Source organism: Danio rerio, chromosome 1, assembly GCF_052040795.2.
Source record: "Danio rerio strain M-AB ecotype USA chromosome 1, GRCz13ab, whole genome shotgun sequence".
Lineage (NCBI taxonomy): Eukaryota > Metazoa > Chordata > Actinopteri > Cypriniformes > Danionidae > Danio > Danio rerio.
Window position 1 is genome coordinate 14,450,153 of NC_141021.1, and position 22,214 is coordinate 14,472,366.

General features: G+C 36.0%; 1 protein-coding gene across 17 annotated transcripts in view; it reads right to left on the reverse strand.

Annotated features, from left to right (window-relative positions):
• Window positions 1-22,214, reverse strand: part of LOC141384915 (uncharacterized) — a 547,599-nt gene that overhangs the window by 464,337 nt on the left and 61,048 nt on the right. Inside the window, exon 3 of one of the 17 annotated variants that reach the window (XR_015476340.1) lies at window positions 14,858-16,463. The exons of 15 other annotated variants lie outside the window; for them this stretch is intronic. The gene's annotated coding sequence lies outside the window, so the exon portion shown is untranslated. Of the gene's footprint in view, window positions 1-14,857; window positions 16,464-22,214 lie in introns of those variants that run through there. One more of the 17 variants, XR_015476329.1, reaches the window with a different exon arrangement.

The following is a 22,214-nucleotide window of genomic DNA, read 5'->3' on the forward strand; positions in this document are numbered from 1 at the left end:
GTAACAGACAGGAATGTATTGGGAGCAGAGACAGGGGAAGGGTCGGCAAAGGACCTTGAGCCAAGAATCAAACTCAGGTCGCCGTGAGCATGATTGTGCTATTTGTCGGCGCACTTAACCACTAGGCTTTTGCCGTTGACTTTTTGCGTTTTGTTTTAACTGCATTCTGGAACCATTCTTTGTTGGATTCGAACCCCGTCATCACAGTCAACTCGTTTCTGCATCTAAAGTCTTAAATTTGTACACAGCAAGCCACTGGACAAACTGGTAATAGCGAAAAAAGCCGTCCACAATGAGGCAGGTGGTCAAATGGTAGTGTGAAAAGAAAAGTCGTCTGCCCTGTAGAGTTTGTTTTAAAAATGAAATGCAGACATACATAGCTCTAGCTACATAATTTGTGCTCTCCAGAAATGTATATGGCTCTACGTTTTCACAATGAGACTGTGTTATTTTAAAATACCCTTTAGCTCTTCTTGATATATTTTTGTCTTTGCAATGTTACAATACAATAATTATTTTAGTCCTATAAACCTTTTTTTTTATTAGCATGAAAAGAATTTAGTTTTTTTAATAACAATAAAAACACTTCTAATAATACTTTAAAATCTAATAACACTTCTAAATCTAATATCACTTCAAAATTATGGTTCTTAGTTGGCAATGATGATTTCATGAATAAATTTAATTCCACAAATGGCTTTTAAAAGTGTAAAAAGGTCCATTAGATAATTAAAAGTGTTGCTGAAAGGTAAACCAACATTTACATTCGGAAACAAAACATAAAAAACTCTCTCGCATGGCATTGACGTAAGTACACAACTTTATTTGTAAGAGTGAAGCTTTTTTGACATGTTTACTTGTATGTGTGTACATGTTTCCAATTTTAGCACTGGAATGGAAAGCAAAACCTGAACCACCAGAAACATAAGTATATATTTATGATACACGTGTATATACCAAAATACACACCACAAAAACAAAAATAAAAAACTGTCACTGTATTTTAAATTATTACAAAACATAAACAAATACAAAAGTTAATGTAATGGCATTTACCTGTCTTTTTCTGTGGTGTTTTATTACTTAGATTTTATTTAGCACTGTAAGTTGTCAATGGAAAGATTCTTGGAATGATCCAGATCTGTTTTTTTTTTTTTTTTTTTTTGGAAGGACAAAAGAAGTAATAGCAGAGTAAGATGTGAGTCGACCAGGTCTGGAACCTGTGTTAGTGTGTGGGTGGCATTCGCTTATGAGGGGCTGCTACTTATGCTGTGATTTTACAATTTTATCTGTTGAAATTGAAGCTGGGCCGATAAATTATATTATAGCAAATCGTGATAAAATTTGTGTCAATTACAACGATAAGCTCTGGACTTGTTTACTCTATATTGATCTAAGAGCCAATCACACAGTACAAATGTGCAACAAATGGAATCTTAAAGTGTGTTGATATTAGACATGTACTGAATTATCAGCTGCTGAAAATTTTTTGACCGAAAATATGTTATGCCATTTAATGCCCCCTTTAATTTTTGTGCCTTCAGTTATTGTTAAGGTACTCTTTTAAACATGGAAGCATTAACAACGTGTATTGAAATATATATCGTTATTGTTCAATATGGAAAAAAAAATGATTGAGACAGCATTTTTGCCATATCACCCAGCCCTAGTTAAAAATGCTTTTTTTTTTCTCTCTGCCTCAGTCTTTCAAATGCTTGAAGCGAGTCATTTTACCATGTTACATTGTGCTTGATGTCTCTGTCAACTGTTTTAAGCCACTTCAGGGTTATCACTGGTGGTGCAAACCCAACTAAGATGATGACCCTATATGCCAATAAAGAATCTTTATCTTTAAAACTGCGGCTATGTTCAATTCATGACTGAATTATTCTTTTGAGTTTAATCTTTTCTTTTGAATCTTAAGTTAAATCCATTAATCCAGTCTACCAGAACAGTCGTCATGGTTCAGTTTTGCTCTTTCATCACATACAGCTGTTAAATGGATTGGGAATAAAGCAAAAAAAAAAAAAAAAAGTGAGAGAGAGAGAAAAAAGTAGCATGAACTATTTTTAAAAGAACTGATATGGTCCATTTTGACGATAGACACATTCTTTACAATGAAATTGATCTAGAAATTCATATTTTGTGTTCAGATGACAAGATTGTGACAATAAAGACTTCCTTCACTCTCTAAAAAAAAAGAATAAACAAAAAAAAAAGAAAAGGCAACCACACATTCCAGCATAACTGATGCCTTCTGCACGCTACATTTAGTTCAGACCACTTCCAAAAATCACCACGAAATTGTTCAAATGCTCCCTTCTTCGAAAAAGTACACAACCATTCACAACGCCCAGGATACCTTGAAACACAAAGCGTGTAATGATTACTCCCATCCCCAACTATATGATGCTGGAAAGTGGTTGTTTTGTTTGCAACATGCATCAAGGTCTTTCAAGAGATGAGACAGAGTCAAGCTGAGAGTTGCGTATTGGTGAGTTGCTGCATCAAAAGCATTTTGAACATTTCTAAAATAAGGAAATTGCTCTCGCCTCAAAACATTTTTTTTGAGAAGTTGAGAGGGATGGGGAGGAGAAAAAGGATATGAACTCAAGGTGAGAGACTAGAGGAGAATTGTCATGGGAGTGCAAGATTATCAGAAGGGTGAGCGAGATGAGCTGTAACAGGCATTCTAAAGCAGATATTTGTTCAGGGGAGGCCACAGACCGAAAAACGGTGCCCTTGAGAGAAAGAAAGCGAGAAAAGGATGGGGGGATAGAGGGAGAAATGAGAGAAAAGGAAAGAAGCATGGGTCATGTAGGATCAGGGTAAATTGGAGGGCTTGTAGAAACAAGTGTCACAGGTTCAAAACCCTCAGCACTTAAGAAAGACGGTTGCCAAACAATGCCAGCGAGTGGAGTGACAAACACAACACTCACTGCTAACAACATTATTTTGACTTTAGTCATAGATGACAGATTGCTGATAGACAATAAAACACAGAGCTAACATAACCAAACAACATCACTCTTGAGAGATATCCAGCAGGTTTAGTGACTAGCTAAACAAATAGAAAAATTTATATATACATTTGAAGACAGAATTATTAAACCTTCTGAATTATTAGGCCCCTGTATATCAATGTATACAATAAATAAATAAATAGCATCATATAAATTGTGTAAGTTAACCAAACCAGAACACAAAAGAAAAAAAAAGTAAAAATGAAAAAAAGAAAGGGGGGGGGTTGCTAATATCATTACCTTAATTATTATTTTAACTCGCTACAAGTTTGCTAACATAGGTTGCAGAAATTTTGAAATGTTTCCTATTCAATCATTGGTCCCACTTTATATTAAGTGTCCTTAACTACTATGTACTTACATCAAAAAATAAATACAATGTACTTACTGTGTTTATATTGTATTTGAGAACACTTGTGGTGCTTTTGAGTTGTGATAGAGGTTGGGTTATGGACAGGTTTAGTGGTATGGGTAGGTTTAAGGGTGGGTTAAGGTGTAAGGGATGGTCAACAGTGTATTTACAAATGTAAATACAAAAGTTAATTACAGATGTAATTACATACATGTATTTAATTAAGCATAAGTACACAATAAATACATGTATTTACACAATACGTACATTGTAACAAACTATTAATTCCTATGTAAGTACATATTAGTTAAGACCACTTAATATAAAGTGGGACCCAATCATTTCGTGTAAACTATAGGAGAGCTTTTCAAAAGCTGCAACTCTTCCTAACTCTGAGATCCACTGGAAGATTTCCAGTTTTTAACAATCACTTGTCTGCTTAGCATGATACAGCTCTGTATCCAATGTGATTCAGCTTTATTCATGTGGCTTAAGGGACAGGGGTAAGGGGCTAATAATTTTGACTTCAAAATGTTTTTTTAAAAAATTTAAACTTTTATCCTAGCCGAAATAAAACAAACCTCCAAAAGAGCTAAATATTATCAGACATACTTTGAAAATTCCCTTGCTCTGTTTAGATCATTTAGAAAAGATTTAAAAAAGAAAAATTATTTCAAAGGGGGTTAATAATTCTGATTTCAACTGTTTAAACATACATAAAAGACCAAATATATGGGGGAACAAAACATTCAATTAAATTATAACTCAGATATTTTCAATTTCCTCAGCACATTCACATTTGGACTTTTTATTTGGCCAAACTATTTACTTATTGAAATGAAAAAAAAAGTATAATTATGTTGGCCTTGATGTCTTAATTCTTGCTTTTTCAAGAGATAAACTCGTGTTAAAGAGTGTTAAGTTATAAATAAGCAAGAAAAGTAGAAATAAATTTTCTTATTCACTGCTGCAACACACACATTCCTTCGACAAGTTTTTTTTTTTTTTTTTACAAAACCTTTTAACTATGGCAAATTCCATTTTCCTTCAGTTTTGATTTTTCACCATCTCAACCATTCTTACCCTCTCACTGTGGCACTATAGACCTGCTACATACCTGCTATGAAAGAGTAATCAGAAGGACGTTTATTAAGAGGCAATCTTGTCAACCAGATGGCAAAAGGTCAACCAGACAAAATACAGGGGTGGATTATTCTTCATCATACACACTCTGAGGTCTGTTGTAATCTCTATCATCTGCTGCACGATTACAGGACAATGTGTAAAAACCATTTTCTGATGACCTGAGCACACTGCACAGGGATCCAATTCTAATATTCACCACTAACTCACACAGAGAAAATTTAGGAGGCCTGAATGCCAAGACATACTGGTAGTGGAAATGTTTACATGATAAAGATTTTTTGCAGACAGATGAGAGCACTATCAAAACAATGGCCATTCACACTGGTGCAAAAGCAAAGAAAAGCTATGTACTACGCATGCCAGGCTAGTAGGTGTTAATGTCACTTTGTATCAGGGCTGAACAATATTCAATAAATACAATTCAATTCAATTCAGCTTTATTTGTATAGCGCTTTTACAATGTAGATTGTGTCAAAGCAGCTTCACATAAATGGTCATAGTAACTGGAACAGAGTAGTTCAGTTTTTAGTGTTTAAGTTCAGTTCAGTTCAGTTTAGCTCAGTTTAGTGTGATTTAAAATCATTACTGAGAGTCCAAACACTGAAGAGCAAATTCATCGATGCGTAGCTCTACCAATCCTGAACCATGCGAGCCAGTGGCGACAGCGGAGAGGAAAAAAAAAACACCTGATAGGAGTGAAGAAAAAAACCTTGAGAGAACCAGACTCAGTTGGGCACGACCATTTTAATTTCTTCGCTGGCCAAAAGTCTTGTACAGAGCTTCAGTCACCGTGGTGGAGGCTGGAAGATGGCCTCAGCGAAGACTCGTCTGTCCCTGGACCATCGCTGGAATCAGACTGAATCTGACTTATTTCAGAATCAGAAATGAACAATATCATTTGGGCATCGATATCGCAATACGTGTATCTGCAATAGTCACATCGCAGGATTAGATTGTTTATTAAAGATTAAAAGATTAAGATAATTGAAAATATTATTTATTTATACAATGATGACCATGATATTTTGTTTGATTACTCAATTTAAGTACATGAATATGGTTAGACTCCAGAGAATACTTGTCGTATTTATGTTTCTAATTTATTATATTTTATGCAGATGCACTGCATAGAAAAAAAGATGATCATCCCACTTGATCTGAATGAATGAAATATTTCCAAATAGAGCTATTCAAATTATCTAGTGGAATTATAGTCATATTGCAATGTATATCACAGCAAAACAAATTATTGCAAGGTCAGATTTTTCCAATATCGTGTAGCCCTACTTTGTATAGAACTTTTCAGAAACTCTTCATGTTTGATCTGCCATTGTTGCTTTGGTTGTGTCTGTGTATGCCTATAGTAGGGCGGGGCGAAAAAAACAGTATCGATATTTATTGACCGAACCCGAAAAAAGGATGTAAGGATGTCGCCAGAGTGGCTTTTTGGTTTCTTTTCATGTGCATCCCAGCCACTAGCTTCCCATCAGAAAGATTTCATTCAACTTCACTATTTTCGCAATGTTGCAATTTGTATTTGAATAGTAATGGTTGGTTCCTTTTCATGAAAGCTCAGGTTTGGTTATCATAAGAATATTGACAGAATTTGACATTTACCGTATCATTATTATTCACACCTTACAGATGTTGATCTATCTTAAAGTTTGCTTTGATTGTTAAGTATTTACACTTAATGATTGCACACTTTGTTACATTTTATTTATCAAGTTTAAGAGTATCGTTAACACTTATGTTTATTTTATTATGAAGAGATGGCATACTTTGTTTAAACATTTAAGATTTGACTATTAAAACTATTTGCCTGAATAGTGTTGGTAAATTAAAAAAAAGTGTTTAAATAACAAAAATATCATAATATTTCTAAATGGATTGTAAAAAAAAATATTCAATAATTATCAATATTTAATGATAAAAACTGTATCTAGATATTCATTTACTCATTTCCTATGGTCTCTATTTCATGGGTCAACACAAAAGAATGAACCCCCAACTATTACGGCATTTGTTTTATGCAGCGGATGCCTTTCAAGTTGCAATCCAGAAGTGAAAAAACACCCATACACACTTATTTACATACACTCATAAAATACGGCCAATTAAGCTTATTTAATTCACCAACTCTGCATGTCTTTAGGCTGTTGGGGAAATCAGTACCATCGTGCCGCTCCCTATACAAGGAGTTGTATCTAGACCAAGGGAGGGAATCTATGGCTCCGGAGCCACATGGCTTTTTGACCAAAAATATGTGGCTCTCAAATTGTCTTGCTTCAACAATATTTTAAAGTTTAAAAATGTTAAACTGTCACTAGAAATCAGTTTCCTATTGAAAATACAATTACGGTTATGTTGCAAAATGAATAAAAATAAGAATAAAAGGACGTCTCAACCAATGCCACTGTGTGATTCTGTGAAATAACTTGAATACATCAGTAATGGGGCAAGCAATTTACATGGCTACAATAACCTCACACACGTAAATTCGAACATTATACATTCAAATAAATTATGTTGTATGTTCTATGGCAAAGTGTGTGGTATTCCCTCGTTATCCCCAATTACAATGATCAGATAAAAGGTCCAGAGATAATTTCAAGTGTTATATTTGCATTTGGAATCTGTTACTGTCAACTCTTAAGATGAAATGCAAAGAACTGTCACTATCAGTCAAGCAAGCCATCTTTAGGCTGAAACAAAACAACCCCATCAAAGAGATAGCAAAAACATTAGGCGTGGCCAAAATAACTGTTTGGAACATTCTTAAACAGAAGGAATGCACCAGTGAGCTCAGCAATACCAAAAGGCCCAGAAGACCATGTAAAACAACTGTAGTGGACGTACATACATAAATGTCTCTTTACAAAAAATGCATTTGCCAAAAATATTCAGAAATGGCTATTTGTTGAAAAAAGGTTTCTAACCCCTGAGACCCCTAGACAATATATATAAAAAATATATATATAGTCAAAAATGGCAAATACATAAATTAAGTTAATTTATATGTGCAACACAGTTAAAATTATTACATAGACATGCACTATTTGTTAACTTGTCTTTATGACACCAAAATGCAAAAACAAATGAATAATAAAAAAATAAATAAATTCTAATATAACTAATTTAGTCTCCTTTGCATTATGGTAAACAAGCATACAACTGGTTCTTTTAACTGTAAAGCACTGCATTTTACCAAGGTTTTAGCAGAGTCAAATTGTCTCTACAGACATTGACAGAACAACGGACATATGCTTTTGTCTAAAAGTGTTTTGTAATCTTTTCTTTTTCAGCATGATGCTGTTGATACTACATGTGGGAGGAAAAAGGAATGAGATAAAATCCTTTTTTTTTCTTACTGCACACACAAACAGTGCAAACACCCTCCAGTGCAAGGTTTGAATAGCAGCATTCTAAATCAAACTAGAAATCACAGTCTCTGTGGTCCATGCTCCAACGCTTTCACTGAGAACTCATAGATTATACGCTATTGGCATGAGCGCCAGTGCCAAAACCACTCCATTGGCATAATCAAGCAATAGTATAGCCTAAATCTTCTAGGGCCCTGGGCCCGGTGGATTGATCTATTTCACATTGGCAGCAAACACACTGACATCGATATAAAACCACTGAGTATGAATGACCTGCTGATTCCATCTGATTCCAACGTCTCCAGTCTCATTGCAGAGCTGCTCTCATTAATTCATACTCAATACAGCTGTGTCAAGTTTACTGACATTAAACTCGCGTTAAATGGCTGATAAATGTCAGCATTGTAAAACTGAGAAATAGTTTTGATTGGAAAATCAATCAAAGATCCATAAGGTTATGGTGGAATGCTGGTTAACACGAGGCCATGGAGTGATTAGTGAGAGATGCAATGCATTGTGGGACAATATCTGGCTGTGATGCTTATAAAAGAGCTGTCAGGCGTAGGCCAAATGGTTTAACATTACAATTGCATTAGTGTTGTCTTTACAATTCATGAATTATTGAAGGCCGTGAAGGTCGCATAGATTCTCAACTGATTGTTCAAGCAAATGCAACCTTCAGGAAGAAAACCTAATTGTGTTGGCCAACGATAAATTGTGGCAACAAAGACAAAACACAAATCCTCCACAAATTGCTTATTGTTAGGATTAGTCATCATTTCGCTGGTTCTCAAGGATCTTTTCGTATAACTTGGAGGCTGTTCCATATAAACAAAAGACCTCCAGTGAAGTGTGCTCTTGAGGACCTTGGGACATTAGGGACAGGTGGAAATGGATGGACAAAAGAGCCCTCAGTCCTTCAGGGACGCAAGGGATTAGCAATCGGGGCCTTGGTCTGAACGGAGAGATTTTCGGGTGAAAGAATATGTTAATGTGAGAGGTTAAATGCAAAGATGATGACAGGAAGCACTTGACTTCTGAACCCACAATCGCGCTGCCCTCAAGCAGCACCCGAATTCACTATTCATTGGCCGAAGCTCTCTTGTCTGTCAAAAGTTCTGCTCGGTGAGATTGGACGGATTAAGCATATGCTGATTAGTCTTAATTAACATTTAAATGCTTGTAAGAATGTCCTGTTCTAGACAAGATTGGAGAGGCCTGGTTTATGCTAATTCGCCGTGTGGAGAGTCTATGGGCCTTTGGTTTGGAGAAAGGGATTAACGGACACCTGATTATGACAAATGAAAGGTCAAGTGGAGCTCTGATGAATGCCAGCCACTGGTTTGCATTTATATTCCTTACCCTAGTTTGAAACTTTCAACTCAAAGAACTTACCAAAGCTAGAGGAAAAAAAGTGTGTGATCTCTTAGGATTTACCTGATTTCAGCATAACTTCTTTCATGACATTTGACAAAACTGTAATGTTTGAGAAAAACAGAGACGAGGAAACACTTTCATGTCTTAATTAAAGCATGTGAAAAACAATGTGAATTTTTAGATTTAATAACCGATTGACCCTCCTTTTGCAGCAATAACTTCCACCAAACTTATCCTGTAATTGCGAACCAACGCTGCACAATGTCAAGGGGAAATTTTTCTCCATTACTCTTCACAGAAAAGCAACATTGTTGGGATGTTTGATGTGAATCATTTTCTTGAGGTCATGCCAAAATACCTCAATCGAGTTGAGGTCAAGACTCTGATTGGGTCTCTCAAGAAAACTTAATTCCTTCTGTTGTTGATTTACTCCCTAGCTTTGGATTAAAAAAAAAAAAGAAACAACAGTAAATCAACTTCTCTTGAGCTTCAACTGGCAGACACATGACCTTATGTTTTCTTGAAAATGGTACTCATAAACTTGGAAAATCAGAAAAAAAGCTATCCAGGCTACCTAAAGTACATAGCAAAGAGGCCACACACTTTGATGGCCCTTCCAGCATAGTTTACAGTTGGGAGTGAATGTGTTGTGCACTTTTCCAAACAACTTATCTTTGGTTTTAGTGGTCCACATGCAGAAAACTTTGCCAAATATTCTGTGGAACTGTTTAATCTTGGGTGTTCAAATTCCTATTGAAAATGGGAAGCTAAAATTGTTTTGGTTTTGACAGGGCCAGACCATATATCTCCAGCCCAGTTTTCACCTAATGTGAACGGGTGATCACAAGTGATCAGCCAATATTCATCAAGTGGTATTAACATGTTGTTTATTACTTATGTTGTTTTGCGTTTTTTCACAATCTGCATGACAGGAGTGCTCGGTACAGTACAAATATTACAGATGAACAAGTCAACATTATGTTCCTTAAGAGCAACCAGGAATGCAAGCAAATGATAAGCATGTGGATGGCAGCTCTTGAATTAAATTACTGTTTTTGTGATGTTCAAACACATTTGACCACAATATGAAAGTAATACAATCACATATGCTTTTTAACTACACCTGGAATTGGTTAACTCCCCCAACTCAAGATCAGACTCATGTAAATTAAACAGAGTTTTGATTGGATAAGTCATTAGCCTAGAAAAGTGATGGAAAATGCTGCTCCTGGAGCACTACGGTCCTGCAGAATTTAACTCCATTCCTAATCAAGCACCCATGCCTTTAATTTTCAAGAAATCCTCGAGGGACTTCCAGTTATGATGTGCAGCTGAAAAGTTGCAAAAACGGAGCTCACTGTTAAATATCAATGAAAAAATCCAGAATGTTTTTTAACGTCTGATATTCACTTAAAACGAACTTAAGAGACAAAATGCCACCAAAAAATGTTCAATGACAATATCATCCAAAGCCATCAGTAATGTTACCTCTTAACGGGGATAGCTCAGAGCTAACCAACAACCAAGCTGAGGCACGCCTAGAAATGCGACTGTTGTGATCGGTTCTCTTTCAAATAGACTAGACAAAAAGTTATACTCATGCACCCACAATCTTGCTGCTTTCAAGAGCTCCAGATTTGTCTTTTTGTAAGTAGCACCAGTCACTTTAATCATTCTTTGAACAGATTATTAATTGGCCTAACCTTAACCGTGTGATCATCCTTTAATTTTCATACATGGTATGCTTTTCACCTGCTTTCTTTTGCTTAGTTATTTTTGTTAATATGGTTTAATTGTCATGTTTTTGATAATAACATTGCTTAAATTGGAGAATTACTCCCCATTTGAATGTAGTTACTGGTGATCTGGAACCCAGGACCGATTACTGTGCATATTTTAGACACATAACATTTTTTTAAATGTCCTTTAAAAAAACAATCATGTTTTGTTTTGTTTGTTTGTTTGTTTGTTTGTTTGTTTAGAATTGTTTTGTTAAATAAAAAATATAGTGTACAGCTATATTTTGCTTGTTTTGACACATTTCATTTTTGGGGCTAAGAAATAATTATTTATTTATGTTTGGAGAGATAAATTTGGTAAATCCTTAATTTCATTTGATCCGACGACCCATTTGCTTATGCTCATTGAGCAAGCTCATACACAACACACTCAAAAAGTGAAATGAATTAGGCATGTGGGCATATCATAAAGTCCAAATCCAGTAATTTTAGCATGTCAAAGTAAAAATGATACATATAAAATAAATTTTCCCAACAACAGAATTGTGAAAAACTACTAGCCACAGTGGCTGGTGATCAAAAAAGTAAATGTCAAGCCCTAGTTTCATGGATAAAATTTCGGGCACATATGCGCCCAAAACGGCCTCAATTTCGAGCCCTGACATATGAACAAAAACTCTGCATTACAGTGTCCCTCAATGGCCAAATATCATGCCACCCTGCAACATGAATAATTTAAAAAGTCAATGAAGAGACATACATAAATAAATAAATAATAACATTTAACTTACTTAAGAATCAAATTAAATTAACAAATCAATGCAGAAATCCAAGCAAATACAGTTACCAATTTTACCTGAAACACTATAGACATTAACAAAGGCCAATATGGTCTACCAATGTTAGTATTAAAGCAAAAACACTGAACAACTGAAACGAACTAGACCCAAACACTAGTCCTGTGAAGCTACGTCTGTATCTCCTCCATGCAACAAACGACATGGTCTGCTCATTAAAAGCTCTTATACTAAATAAGTTCTCTCTGAAACACAGCCCCATTGCATCACTGTCCAACCAGCTGGCTGTGTTTTGAGTTGTTTTATAAAAGAGCGGTATGCAGATAATGAGCATGTTACTTTAGCCTTCAACCACACTAGCAGCACAGGATGACAAGACCAAGAGCTTTCTGATGAAAGAGCCATGAAGAGCATTTCTACAGCCTGTGACAGAACCGGATGACACTTCAATGTGATCACACACATTAACTCCTCATGTCTGAAGTAGGAGGGGGAGAGAGAGAGATAGAGCTACACCAGTCCGCCTCATATGTTTGATCAATCCATAAGCAGCATCATCACAGATCTCTGTTTATTTCTTCCTCTCTTCAAAGGACGAGTAGAGAAATCAGAAAGGTCTATTTTCAAAGTGATAAAAGATTAAAAACTTGCTTTCGAACTTACTCCCTGGCAATTTGTCTCAAGTACCAAGGCCCGAAAATGTACAGCTTGATCAACAAGCATTCAGGATAACGTGAAGATAGAGAGAGAGAGAGAGAGAGAGAGAGAGAGAAAAAATGAGGGGGGGGGGTCTTTTTGACCTCATGCAAATTGCAAGCTTCCACTTCTATCACTGATGACCCTAAATACATTTCAATTCATTATGAAAGAACTCAGCTTCCCTCCTCTACTCCCACTTCCATCCAAGACTCTATCTCTCCAAGTCCTTCAATAATTAACATTGCTGCAAACTCAGTCGTCTCACAAAGCTGTGAATAATAGGAGACATTTGCATTCCCTTTCACTCACACACACACACACACACACACACACACACCCGAGCGCGTTCACTCAGGAGAACTAAAGGTTGATTAATTCAGCAGGCCTGAGTGTCTAGAGCAGATGCTCAGGTGGCTAACGAAGGCAAGCTCATTCATATGGAAGACAGGACTTCTCACAAAGAAATAGCGGGAGAAGTGTTCCACTTACGGAGCTCCTCATTTTTCCCCCAATTCCTCAGAATGTTCACCATTAACTACAAGAAAAGGTAAATTGAAGGTATTTCACTTCTTAAAAAAAAAGGCAAAGACAGGCAAGAACATGTTAAAGCTTTATAACCTTAAAGAGCACTTGTGAGATCTGAAAATCTTGATGCAAGGCCTTTGTCCTGAAATTTGAGGCAAATCGTACAAAAACGACGCTATGATAATCTTCGCGCGTTCCCAGTCGCACATTGCTAACAGCAAACTGCACTAGGAGAGCCCTTATCCCTCATATCTTTAAAGTCTGACACACACCCGACGGTTCTTAAAATGACTCGCATCTAAAAACCATAAAGCACGAAAATGACACACCTACACTCTCCATCAAGAACACAGAGATTTTTATGGCAAGTGAGGTGACAAATGAAACATTATTTGTACTATTTTAGTGTCAGAGGCAGGCGAGAATTCCTCTCTCCTCTAACCTATAACTAGTGCCACGATCTGCTTATGAATCAATCAAAAACCTGTACGCCGCATTTATGATGGCCGCTGTGCTGACACTTCACGCGCGCTCTACATCACGTGCCGTGAGGAGAAATGCATGATGTGTCCGAGGCAGGAAATATGTAGCTGGACTGCTTTCCGGACTAGCAGCTGCTCCCGCTCCTGACAGAGCATAAGTCATGGAGTTTGACTGGCTCACCGCTAGCAGAGATTACATTTGAAGGGGTCGGGAAGGCTGAAAGATGGCTTGACTGTCAGCGTTTCAATCTGCACACGCAAGGATAATTTGTTCACAAAATTTAAGAGTCCCCAGGAGAGGTGGGGTGCCAATGCATTGGGAAGAGCAAATGGTACTAATTCATCTGCGATAAACTGCCCTGACTGGGAATAGAGAGAGTGGTGATGCTGATATGACACAATGTCATTGGTGAGGTCACCTCCTCAATGAATGATGTTGAGAAAGGAAGATGTCCATTTGATCTGTAAAACGAGATTGAGAAATAAGCATACTACTAACAAAACTGACATCTTTTTTCCACAAAGTTGACTCTATTAGAAGCAAATTTTAAAATACAACATCAATAAAGCCCAACCAAAATTTACAGTGTCCATTTGGCTAGTGGAGATTGTTATTCTTTAGGTGAACAATTAATCAGTGCACGTTAATCCACTGACAAAGTTTTACCGTTAACTACAAGGGAGTGATACACAAAAAGAAAGCCCGTCTCCCTACTTAATATTCTGTTCAAGTTGGAAGTACATCAACATACTGAGATAAAAGTTTCACTAATTTCCAGTGATTTGCACCAATTTGCAGCAACCTGCGAAACTTGACGCATGACCCTGCGTTTCCGGTCTGACGCATCCGCGTGCGTATGAATGGAAGTCTATGGGAGGGAAAAGCTCAGTGTGACCGCAGCTTTATGATTGATTTAAGGTTATGTTTCTGCAAGTAGCAATTATTGGGACTATGGCTGCATGATATATCGTTTCAGCATTGATATCACAATGTGATCATTCGCAAAAGGCACACTGAAATAGGGTGGATATGCAATATAGAGTTTGTATTACAATTTATCATTTGCATGTGTTTTTGATAAATGCGATTGTATGATTTTAAAACATTCAGGTACAACAAATTGTAGCATTTGTGACCTTAATTATGATCATTTTCATTGAATTGTTTTTATCATTCAGTTACTCGAGAAATGATAAAACAGTTTATTTAAATTGTATATTTTTCTTGATTGTATTTATAGTTTGTTATGCATGAAAATACTCACAACACATACTAAAACAGAAATGTGATGCAAATAGTACAGACCACAATGAAAACATGTTAGGAGACCACAAAACGTTTAGATTGTTTATTAGATTTTATGGAGATGCAAATAGTAAACATTAATTCATCAATCTCTGACAAAACATGCCCATGAAAATACAACATATGCAAATTCAGAAAAGTGCTGCAAGTAGCACAGACAGCGATGAAAATGTGCCGGGGGATCTCAAAAATGTTATAGATTGTTTATTAAATTTTATGGAGATCGAAGAATCCTCCCAATTGATCTAACATTAACAATTATTTCCAAATAAAGATATAATTCAAATGGTGAAATTGTATTAAATTTCAATCGCATTTCAGTCAATTTGAACTCAATTCAAATCACAATATATATCACAATGTTAGATTTTTCCAATATCATGCAGCCTTTATTGAGACCAAATCATTGTTAAAAAAATTATAATCCCTCAGTTCAAGAGGCTGAGAATTCCAGAGGGCGATAACAGAAAGGGAAAGCTGTGTCAGCCATAGATCTTAGATCTGTTTGACTGAGAGGAACCACGTTTGACTGAGAGGAACATAATCTACAACTGGAAATGTATAGATGTAAAAATCATGTAAGGTAAGATAATAACTGTAAATTTACCATGTAGTTAATTGTAAGCATCATTGGCTGATAAACATCACACAAACATGCTTGATGTGATAAGTCAAGTGGTTATTAATTGACCAAAAGAAGGTTCTGTTACATACAGGTTAGGACAACAGAGATGAGGATCGATGTGCAGTTTAATAATCAAGAGTAGTCAGGCAGGCAATAGTCAAACAGGTACTAACTGGAGCATGAGGGAAATCAAAATAACAGGTGAATGGTCAGGACTGGTGGTATAACAGCATAAACAATATAAAAAAAGGTCAAATTCCATGGGAAGGCAAGACAAAGAAAACGCTTAATTTTAACAAGTGAACAAGACTCTGCAACAATGTGAGTGTGTGTGTGCTGTGTTTATAGTCCATCTGATCAGTCCTGAACAGCTTCAACTGTGTGTGTTTGCAATCAAGTTGAATAAGGGCCAGGTGTGTAAGTGAAGTGCAAGATGGGATTTGTAGTTCATTGAAGTGGCAGATTTGTAGTTATTCAGCCATCTGCAAATGCTATGTCGCTGGTGATCGTGACAGGTACTTTGAGGCTGCATAGCCAGGGTAAGATGATAATAGCAAATGAGTGCCGTGACATCCATATGCTTGATGTCAATCAGTCGATTCGTGTCAATCAGTCGATCAATCAATACAGCTATATGTTCATACGTTTGAGTTAATGTTTAGGGCACTAACAATTGTAGCAGGATTTGATCCCTCAAATGAAAGGTGTTTACACAATAAAATGGATACTGAATGCAAGTTTGTTAAAATGCATATAAATGCTGTTGAGCTTAACTTTATTCAGCAGCATGAGTGGTCTAGCTGACATAAGTGGAAAAGAAATTTGTTTTAGGGGAAGAGCAAGTAATTAAATTAATAGTGTTCTAACCAGGCATGACGTGACAGGATTCCAGTGACAGGCAATTTGTCTTACAACTCCAAATGTAAAAAAGGGGCATGGCATATCACAATCAATCACAAAACACAGCCAATAAGAAAAGTACCTCTGTTGTTGGTTCTCTCTTTCACTCCTAACATACACAAGAGAAGATGGTACAATTAACATTAGACAACATATTTCGCCTTGTAGAACTGTTGAGACAAATATTGAAAAACTGAAAAAAGGTAGTATTAATACTTGTTAGGTTAAAGCCATGATTAACATATTATTTATTATTATTATTGCTGCTATTATTATTATTGTTATTATTATTAGTAGTAGTAGTATAGCTTAACACTAAAGACTTTATAAAAAATAAATAGAAAATAACTTTATAAAATAAAAGATTGTGCATTCATATAGTTACCTTGGAATTATAAGGTTCTATCTGCGTTCTAAATGATTTTGAGATATTGAGCTTCAAAGTTTATACTTTCCATATAGCAAACAATGTGTGCGACAGTTCTCTTTCATAAACTAACATGACAGAGACCCTAAATGTATTCTAAATGTAAATGATTAAAGTTTTCTTAAATTTGCAAATTGGGGTTAAAAAAAAAAAAACGGCAAATGCAGATAGTTCTAAGTAAATTCTAATTCTAAGAAGTCATTATCCTCTTAAAATTATAAGGTTTTATCTGGCAGAACAATAATTGAAGCATTACTTTTCAAGAAATACAATCAGTCTGCTGATTTATTTATTATTTTTATTTAATTCTACTTATTAATTTATTTATTTTTAAAATTGGTGTATGTAATGTTCGAGTGTTAAATTGTTGCTTTCTATAACACTTATTTAACAGTTTAAGGCTGTGCAAAATATTCTATCCAGTGCAGCTATTCATTTTATGTAATTAATATGGTAATATTGAATTATATGCTTTATATAATTTATTGAATTATATGCCCCATGAATTATATTAAGTTTTTGCCTTCAAGGCTTAATATCAAATTTAAAATCTTAAAAAAAAACAAATCAGAGAATGAGCAAATGTGTTTAATAAACAATGAAAAATGTTTCACCGACTAATATATATATATATATATATATATATATATATATATATATATATATATATATATATATATATATATATATATATATATATACATATACAAATAAAAATATATTTTACATTTAATATATTATATTTTTAAAATATCTGTTTCTTTTCCAACAACATAAAATTCAACATTTCATCTCAATGTTGAAAAATCTTAAATCATCTCATTTACACAATTTTTTTCAGTTTCAGGTTTCTTCTCAATTTTGAGAAAAACGATTTTGTATTTCTTTCTGGTCTTTCCTGCTGTGGACGGAGCAACCCAGTGGAATGACAAAGAAAGCTGATCCTGATTGGTCCTCATGCGTGCATTTAAAATGATAACTGACTGACAGAAAGACCCTTATAGAGCCAAGCTAGAGTTCGACTTTGTAGACAAAACCTTTTATATATATATATATAGTTTTAAAATATAGTTAAATATGAAATATATAGTTTTATAAAAAAGTTTTAAAAGTTTTAAAATATAAACGATTAAAAAAAAAAAAATCACAATGTAGGTTATCATTAAATAAGGATATGTGAATAACTCAATTTTAACAAAAATGTTAGATAGAACCTTAGAATTCCAAGGTTACGATATCGCAATTAATAGGAGAAGGTGCAACGCATAGTAATTCTCGCCTTCTACATAAAAGAACTAATCACTAATTGGTAAAGTCAACATGTCACCACAACACTGGATTGGCATTGACATATTCAGTGCCCTGAGACAGGACAGCACATGTGCATTGGCTAGACCAACCAGGAATATTGACTTTGTAATGCTGACCGAGCTTTTATTCATTTGCGTATCATTTAGGAAGTTTATGTGAGATTTTGTTTTTGATTTGAGGTGTAGAGTGCGGCAAGTAGTTTTCTTATTCAAGTAAATGCTCAAGGATGCTTGAAAAAGCTGTTCAGATGTATTGCAAATCTGCAGAGTGAACGAAAATTCCTTGAAACAGATTGTATTACTTAATTTTCACTGCATCTTAACTACGCCTCAGCTCATCATGCGGATCTCACCTGAAGCCTCTGAACAAAACTAGTTTATCTTACTCCCAAAGGACAGACCTGACTCCAAGACAATATGGCGTAAATGTTAAATATGTATAATTAGGTGTACAAGTCTTCAGATGTGTTTGATCGCTGCTCACAGCAGATGGTGCGCAGACATACCTACAACACTGTATGTTCTCAACAGACACAATCTGTCTCAGAAACAGGTGTTTCACCTCTTTTTTTGTCTCCTTTCCTCTTTTTATAGAGCGACATCCCCAACCGAAGACCTGTCTCAGTTGACTCTGCATGTTGCCGTTTCACGCTTGTTCCTTAAGAGGCCATTTTAGCCAGTCCTCGAAGACTAAGCGACACGGCCCCCTTTTGCTACACCAATAAGTGCTATTTGTTTATTTTTAGGCTGTATCCTGCTGACCCAGGAGAGGCTTTTAGCACATTTCCTTGCTTTTCCACCCCCTCCCTCGCTCTTTTTTTCCCCCCCTGTATTGTTTTGAGCAGTTTTTTTCCCCCTCTCGTCTTTTGTATTGAACGAGTTTGCTGGAGGGAGAGAGAGTTGGCAGGAGAACAAACGAATCTGTCTGCGACTCTCTCACTTTCGCTCAATCTGTTGCTCTCTCTCTCCCACCTCCTTCCACCGCTCGTTCTCTCTCTAAGCAGCACAGGTGTTGCTGTGGCAATGATGGCAGCCTTTGTCTGGCACCGTGAACTTTGTTATTGCATCTACACACTCGAACATCCCAGATCAGACAGACACACACACAAACGCATGTACGCACACACGCGCACCAATCCGTTGTATCAGTGTCCTCGGCGTTTCATCATCAAAGCAGCGTGTGGCCGGCGGTTTGAGGAGCAGAATATGAAACGGATAAAACAAATCGTTTGATGTCGGAAAGACAGGCATGCCGTCAGAAAGTACTTAAGCTCTTCCTCCCAACGGAGCGCACAAATTCCTCTCTTTCTTTCCTCATTAAGTTTCCTCCGTCTTCGCGCTTCTTTTGTCTTCCCCGTCAGGGCAGTTTCAGAAAGCTTGCATCATTGTTTATGATGCTTTATTGTCAGGAGATTAATGAAATAATAAATATTGACTTACTTAAACATTCTGTCAAAGGATAAGGTGTGTGATCTTTCTGTGTGCATAAGGGCTCGTGAATTTCAATTCCGATCTTTGCCCGAGGAAACCTGTTACTGATGTGACTTCAATGCTGGCATATTTTTCTAGAAATCCCTATAGAAGAGATAAAAACTGAATGTTTTTGAAACCCGTTCGTTGATTTAGGTAGGCGAGCAGTTTGCTTACTGTTGTGTTGACAAATGAGGTTTATATTCTAGTAGTGTTTACACATGTGGACAGAGAGGAAGCGGCAATGTCCTTGCTCTTAGTCTGCCTTTTTAATGTTTTTATTTGAATATGGAAACACTTTCCACTTCTCAGCAGTCACACAACATCATAAGACTTTAATATTAGGTTAGATTTAGATCATGACATCATTACTTTGATGTTTAATAATGACGTTATTACATTGATATTTGGTTGATTTTAGATTACGTTGGTAAGTGGCCAAAATCCAATGTCTGATAGATGTCATAGGGTAATATCCATACAACATCAAGGCGTAACATGATTAGCGTTGATTTTGGTTGATTTAGGTTGGACATTGGAGTCGGCTTAATGTTGGGTTCTGACGTCAACCCTATTTTCATTTTCAAACAAAATCCACTGTCCCCATGACGCTGAGGTACAGCGTCAATATGATGTCATGTTGACATCCTGTGCCTGCAGGATTATTACAGAAGTAGCTTTCAATAATGTATGTTCATTCATTCATTTTCTTATTTACTTATATATCAGGGGTCACAACAGCGTAATGAACAGCCAACTATCGCAGCTTATGTTTTATGCAGCGAATACCCTTCCAGTCACAACCCAGTACTGGAAACTTACTCAAGTACACACTTATACACACTTACTCACACACACACTCCCAATACAGCCTATTTAGTTAATTAAACTCACCTATACCGAATGTCTTTAGACTGTTGGGGAAACCAGAGCACCCAGAGGAAACCCACGTGAGCGCAGGGAGAACATGCAAACTCTAAAATGACAAATGGCCAAGACGGGACTGCTTTATGCTGTGAGGTGACAGTGCTAACCACCGAGCCAACGTGTCGCCCATAACGTAAGTATCCTGTATAGTTAGCAGCATCCAAACTAACAATGAACTAACATGTGTCTATCCTGCTTAAGAACAACACCATTTTAGAGTGAATACTTCCTCATGAGCTACACGATTCAAGATAAACTGTGAATAACAATTTTGTTTCTAATATTTAAATTACTATCATCATTTTAAACTAAAGTTTTAATAAATTATTCAATACATCACTTAAAGACTTCACATTTCAATCCTGAATGATACATTCATTCAATTATCAAACATTCATTCATTCATTGAACAAGCATTTTTTAAGAATCTAATAAACAAATTATACAATGACAAGCTAATGGTTTCTTTTTCATTATTGACATAATGTAATTCTATAATATAATACATTTAACACAGCAAGTTGCTTTTAGATAGTGATTTACATTCGTTTATAATATCATAATATCCCAACTGACTGTTATCCCAGTACTACTATATGAAAATTTGAATGTTTGCAACAGAAATAATTAGGGATTTCCAGATCCGATCATGTGATCGGAAATCGGGCCTGATCACACGGTTTCAGACTCGATCAGAATTGGACGTTACCTCCCAATCAGGACTCGAATATACTGTAACAATAGTTATGCGGTGGCCCCAGTGTTAGACCTCTTTCTTGACTGACACACAAAAAAACAGCAACGCAAGCGACATGACATCACTTTGTTGCAGAGATGCTATTGGTTAAATGCCGGCAAAGTAAAACATGGAAATAATTTGAAGCAGCAAGCACGAGTACATGTATGTTTGTGGTCTGGAGGTATTATGAGGATGATGATGACAACATTGCCATAGCAAACTGTAAGATATGTACACTTGGGATTGCCTGTCGGGTATGTTAAGTTGAGGTGCTATTTGTTTTTATATTAGATATGTAAAAATATATTTACTGTTGAACTAAACTCCAAGAATTGACGTTATTTATTACTTGATTGTTCAAGCTACCTCACTAAAGCGCTCTGTTTTTTTAACAGAGTTGTTGAAGGTTAAAATAAGGTGAATTAAATAAAAAACAAGGAACATCCTGGATCTGGATCTTCTCTCTTCTTTATTCTTTTTTATGTATTATAGAAGTATCAAATCAAGTTTCGGTATCACTTGATACTCAAAAATTACGCAAATGACTCGGACTTGAGGGGAAAAAAACTGATTTGGACATCCCTAGAAATTATACTGTTTGAAGAATAACACAACTAAAGAATATAGTGGGCGACGCAGTGGCGCATTAGGTAGTGCTATCGCCTCACAGCAAGAAGGTCGCTGGTTCGAGCCTCGGCTGGGTCAGTTGGCGTTTCTGTGTGAAGCTTGCATGTTATCCCTGCATTCGCGTGGGTTTCCTCCGGGTGCTCAGGTTTTCCCAACAGTCCAAAGACGTGGTACAGGTGAATCGGGTAGGCTAAATTTCCCGTAGTGTATGTTGCATAAAACATATGCTGGATAAGTTGGCGGTTCATTCCGATGTGGCAACACCAGATTAATAAAGGGACTAATCCGAACAGAAAACGAATAAATTAATAAAGATTCAAGTTGTTTTAACCAAACATGATTCTCTCTCTCTCTCTGAAT